Genomic DNA, 6,379 nt, shown 5'->3' on the forward strand with positions numbered 1-6,379 from the left:
GTGGGTCAATTCTACCAGGAAGAAATAAGCAAGTGGAGATAATAAACCTTATAACTCATGTGCAGAAGCAGCATCTAAGGGCACGGCATGTGAATTATACTGGCAGTGTAGTCACAGAGTCGCAGTGGATGATAAGAAACACAGAAATGACCAGAGGATACTTTGACTTTGATATGATAGGCTGAAACACTTGATATAGCCCACATTACTCTCTGTTTCTGTGTATTTAAGGGAACAGCAGCACCCCCAACTGGAGAACAAATGCATGGAAATATTGTGGACTTCAGCTGGTGGTGTTTACTGCAGAATCACAAAAGTTTGAGCTGAGAAAGCAAGAGAAACACACTGTAATGACCTCGTGTGTTGGAAGGATTAAACAACAAAATTACACTCATATTAGATATTTGTTTTGACTCTTAAATCTATCATCTCTGTAGTCACTGAGGCTTTTCACACACCAAAGACAAGCATCTCAAATGTAACAAGAAACAAGCTATTGCTGCCCCCTACAGGCATGAAGCAGTCATAAACTAAACTCTTAGAAAAAAGCATACATTTTGTTGAATGTCTCCACCACCCGGATCACAAGAGTGACTGTAGGGTAAAAGTTATCATACTCAGTCCTCACACTGTTTGAAAACACCAAACCATGTACAGAAACCTTTAATTCACACTAAAATAAGGGATTTTATCTGTTAGAGCTGAAAGAAACAAAAAAGTTATTGCAGTCTGGTGTTTGAGTGGTTTCTCAAACAAGAATAAACACCATCTTACCTCGGTTTCCTCGCATCACTTTCATTCCTACAAGCATCTGCAAGAAAAGACACAGTGACAGGAACCTTTATTACCTTCATGAAAATAGTTGTGCTGCTGATCCTCCATAGGTGTTAAATATTCAAAGTATCTACTGAACCTTAGTCATTGGGTAAATGCTGTTGACACAATTCACTTGCATCATCAAGTTTGTCAGGATTCGCCTCTCATTCAAGAAGCTTCTTCAGTTCAATTTATTTTAATCGCTTGTTGTTTGTTTTGCTTCATAGTCAGACTGTTCAGGGCCATTAGAGCTGCTTTCAGGTAGAGCTGCTAAACTATAAATATGCTCCATAATGTGATCAATGAATAACATAAAAATATAAAAATAAAAAATTTAAAAAAGACAAAACCCTAACCTATGGCACACCATTTCCAGAACTGTCATGACGGTAAGTGTGGAGCAGTCTATCAGAGGTGGCGATCATCTTAATGAACTATTTCAGAGAGAGATGGGTTTCATCTTTTCATTTTTGTTAGAGTTACTGATGTTCCTCTATTTTTATTTCTTTATTGTTATGATTATAAGTATTACAGTGACTATGAACTTCTTTTCCATGGCGTCCTTGGCTCGGTGCGCGTGTGCCTGATGTAAACCCAGCAGCTTAACTTTTTCTATAACATGAAAAAATAATTATTGCACATTCTCCAGCTACGGAGCAAATCAAATTACTTCTGGTATTTGGCAATAACAGACCTGCGTTAATATCACACTGGAATTATTGTCGACTAGTTGCATTTAGTACATTATAGCTCAACACAGTTGTTGATCTAACATAGTGGTTCTCAAACTGCCAAACTTCAGGAGCTGAAAAAAGTTCACGCCTCATACCCTTAATGATAGCATCAGCAAACTCGTGTTTGTTTAGTTACCTTATATCCTGTAAATCATATTAATTTACAATAATATCACTCCATATTTTTCTTCTACAGCCATGCTAGCAGCTTAGTAACTTGGTAACTTAGTGCTAAAAATGCATACAATGAAAATGTTAACATGTTGATGTTTAACAGGTTTAATGTTTACCATGTTCATCATTTTAGTTTAGTGGAATTTTAGTTTGGAATGTCATTAGTTATGTGGGGATTTGGTCATAAACCAAAGTGTTGGTCAAACTGGACAGTTGACTTGATGATGGTACAAGATGAGAACTTAGAGGATCACCAAGGTCACCAAGGTCATCCTGAGGGGAACATGAATGCCTGTAACAAATAACACAGTAATCCATCTAATAGTTGTTGAGACATGTCACTCAGAAAAAGTCACCGGAGACAGACTGATTCATCCTCTGGAGACGGTGAATGTCCGAGTGAAATTTCATGACAATTCATCCAGAAGTTGTGATGGTTTGATATTTCAGTCTGGACTAACGTGGTGGACGGATACTGACAGACTGACATTGTCATCCATAGAGCCACACTGCCAGCATGGCTATTAAAAGGAAAACTCAACACTTTTTGTGAATGTTGAGTCAGTGTTGATGGTAAATACAGCCAATTGAAGCAATGAATTCCTCAGTGTTGCTTTATCGGCCGAGTTGAGTTCTTCTGCTCACAAAGCCATGCAGCAGTGCCTACACATACCAAGATGCATTGCAGGCGAGCTTCTGATGCCCATGCCAGTGTCACCATGTTATCTCCACCAGAATAGTGTTTGGAGACAGAAATACTCATCTAGCACAACCCCTGACTACCAGAGGTGGAGACTAGAAATCCAAGCTGAAAAAGCCTGTACACTTTCCTTAACATCAACTGCATTACTGTGACATCATTAGGTGCAGGAAGAACAGCAGATTTTGCAGCAGGAGAACTTAGCTTTCTCAGTCAGTATAGCAACACTGAGGAATTTAATGCATCACTTTATATATTTACCATCAACACTGACTGGACATCCAAATGAAATGTGCAGAGTTTTCCCTTTAAGATAATGTTGTGATCAATTGGTGAGTCACTGGATGCAAAACGCGCATAAAAGAGCAAACTTCAGGCACTCGTATTTGGTGGAACAGAGTGATGTGGAGCTTGAATAATCAGATAAAACCCAAGTCTTACCTCTTGATTTGAACGGTATGAAGATCTGCCAAGGTTGAAGCTGGCCATTCTTTTAATTTTTTTTTTTTTTTTAAATCAAATTCAGATTCAGATCAGCTTCGACAGTTCAGCATGGGAAAATTTGGTCCAAACATAAAAACACCAAAAAAAACCCTCTCCAGTATAAACAACAGAGCGCCTTACACTGAGGCAGAATAAAATGGTAAAGTCAAGTAAAAACAGTCGATCTAAATCTGTAAAATCAATCAAGCGCAAGTGACCAGCTAAGAGACTTTTGATTAAACCTGCATGTTATAAAGACTGATGACAAGCTTGTAAGTCATGTGACCACTAGACTTTCTGTCAAACTCCACAATGTGTGAGGTTTGCTCTTTTCCAAAAGAAATGGCACAAAGACATGACTGTATTTCATGCAAAGCAGAGCTAAATTAACTATCTAAGCAGGGAGTAATCAATGGTCAGCCCCAAAAACCAGATAGAAATGTCTTACCGTCCAATACTGTATAGATTTCCTAGAGTGAAAGGGGAACAGAAGACAAAAAGAAACCATATCCTTGTAGAAAAGTAATTTCCTAAATTCTCACTCGTGATGGATGAAAGCACGGAAAGCATCAGGAAATCCTTTAAAGTCTCCACCACCCTCCGAGTACAGCAGGGTGACTACTGTGTACACATCTCATCATGCACGTTCCTCACACTGTAGTTCCACTAAAAGGTTTAGAGAAAATAAAGGACACAAGCCTTACCTCTCAAAGCTAGCCCTGAGTTTCATTCACTCACACCATTTCAGTGTCTATAAGAGAACAAAGAAAAGAGAGAAGCTAATTAGACCTTAAAAAACTCTCATACTCAACCATTTACACAGCACTTTAATAAAAAAAAACATAAATCAGCCAATATCTAATAAAGATCTTTATTTCAGATTTTAAATAGATTTACAAACCATAAGAAAAAAAAGAAAATATAAACAAGAAAAAAAAAAAAACAAACATCAAGTGATCGTCAAATATCCACATGTGCATATCAAGGTAGAGATTGTAAACAGTCCTTTGAAGCCAAAAAGTGAGACTCCCCGGGGTCAGGTTCACTCAGCTGGAAAAGGATGTTTGTTTGTTGGTTGGTAGTTGTTTATTTTTTCCTGAGGTTCTTGTAGTTTTCGGTAATTCTGTAATAACTGCTGGGGTTTTTTTTCCCTCAGTGATGCTGCCACCAATCAGAGCTCAGAGAACTGGGGGATGAGTGGGGAGGAAAGACGATAAAAAAACAGTAGCTTGACAAAAAATGAAATCCCATTCACCCTAAAACATCAAAATCAAGGGGGGAGGGTCATTCAGAGGCTGTGTAATGGAATCATAAATCAATTATTGAGTACTGATTACTAATTTCTGAGCATTCAGGGCTTGAGAAAAGGCAAGAATAATTACTGTATGGTGTATAGAGCTGCAACAGTTAGACAAACCAAGTCAACTGAAAGAAAATTAGTTGCCAGCTATTTTGATAATCCATTAATTGTTTCATTATCATTCGCTGATAATGAAAACAATAAGTAGTTGCAGCCCTAATGGTGTGCTGTGTCAATTGTATAATAAGTTGGTAAATTATTCATTCTTCCATGAACAATCCTGGGTGTTTTAACAATCAGGTCGATATTCGTAGCACTTAATACACATAAGATAGAAAACATTGCAGCTCACACCACAATTTGGAAATAAAAGATTACATCAAAACAGTAAAAGAAGCCCCTCCCACCCTAAAAAACGGACAACCCTCAGCCCATTCACAATGCAACAGCTTTCTTTTTTTTTTTTTTAGATAAAATTAGTGGGGGACCTTCGTCCCTGGACACAATCCCGACCCCTTATAGCAGATCTAAAACCACAAACACATCATAACAGCATGCTAGTGAAGAACCACATTCTCCTGTTCATGCTCAAAGGTCAGCTCTATCTATCCCCATGACTTCCCATTTCTGCGCTGCTTCTTCACACTTCTCAGCACATCTTATGAACGGATCAACGAATATTTGCACAAAACGGAAACAAGATCACAGCGATGTTGAGAATTTCATCGGGAATACTGCTGGATGGTGGTAATGTGTCTTTGAGTGTGCGGCAGAGCACTCCTGGCAGTGAGGAGAGAAGAGAACACCGGGCCTTTTGACAGTTTAGACTGAAAGCAAAAACCCCGTCAGTCTACGCATTCAGGCCATTTTCATTCTTCTGAATCACTCACACTGCTGACGTAACAGGGTTCACTGATTCAGGTGAGTCAAGATGGCTGCAGCCCAGTTGAGCATTTTCAGACAGGGGAAGGAAAAAGAACTGCCTGTACACGCTGCCACCACTAGGGGGTGACCTCCGCTGGAGGCTTGTGTACAATCTCTTGTTTCTTCTGCTCTGGAGACGACTCTGAGTTAGAATAACAACACGACAACAGATACAACTAAACATGTCCATCTCTTACCGAGGACACAGTCAGTCCAAAGCCCTCGCAGGTACATAGCTGGCTTGGAAAAACTCAGGTCAGACTGTTGAAAGGTTCAGCTTCACTGCCACGTTTGAAGCACTGCATATTAAGTAGGTTCAAGCACTGACTGCATAGGTTTTTTTTTTTCTTTAAATACAGTACATTGGATTTTCACGAGCAGCAGTGGGCTCAGCTTGCTGTTTCTTAAATGCATCCAGGCCACTAGTAGCACGTGCTTGTGTGATGAAGGCTGCGTGGCAGTTGGTAGAGGACGTTTGTGGGATTCTGATCTACATTCCATTCTTTAGTTCAGCTGTTGGGATCTTACCTTTCTCACTCACACCCCGGACAAATCTGACAGGTGCTGCCATAAATAAACTTGTTCCATCAGGAGGGTCACTGTTTGTACCCACCTGGCACCTTGTGAGCCTGAATATCTCCCCTCTGCCACCTCTGTTTCTCTGGCTGGTAGGGTTTTGCTTTTACGTCTGTCCCACAAGTCATTCAGATCTGTGATTATCAGGAAGTGAGGGAAGGCACAAGGGAGTGTGAACGGCTTTTTTTTTTTTTTAAATGGATAACTTCCCTGTTTGGAGCAGCACAAGCCCTGGGGCTCGAAAGGTCAGAGGTGAAGCGTGGCAGGGCTTCAAACAGCCTGCGAACCCAGAGGTCACACACACAAACACACATGGCTCAGAGACTGAAGTGACTCAGCCTTTCATAACGCAAAGGCTGTACACCAATTTTCCAGAATTCATTTAATTTGAAAAGTTCTCAGCTTTTTCAACTCTGATCTGATCGGACCTGTGATGTTACATTCCGGCCTGCTGAAGTCAAGAAAAGGTGTGACCTCTCCTCAGCCAAAGCTTTCTAGAAGAAACCTGGCCAACAGACAGGCTTTGCTCCACTTAAACGGATAGTTTGGATCATTTGAAGGGGGTTGTATGAGGTACTTATCAATAGTCAGTGTATTAATTACAGTAGATAGCAGTCAGCACATCTTGAGTTTGAGGAAGAAGAAGGAATACCAGTGTAGGAAGCCAAGCAA

This window comes from Lutjanus erythropterus, chromosome 7, assembly GCF_056507025.1.
Source record: "Lutjanus erythropterus isolate fLutEry1 chromosome 7, fLutEry1.hap2, whole genome shotgun sequence".
In the NCBI taxonomy this organism is placed as follows: domain Eukaryota; kingdom Metazoa; phylum Chordata; class Actinopteri; order Lutjaniformes; family Lutjanidae; genus Lutjanus; species Lutjanus erythropterus.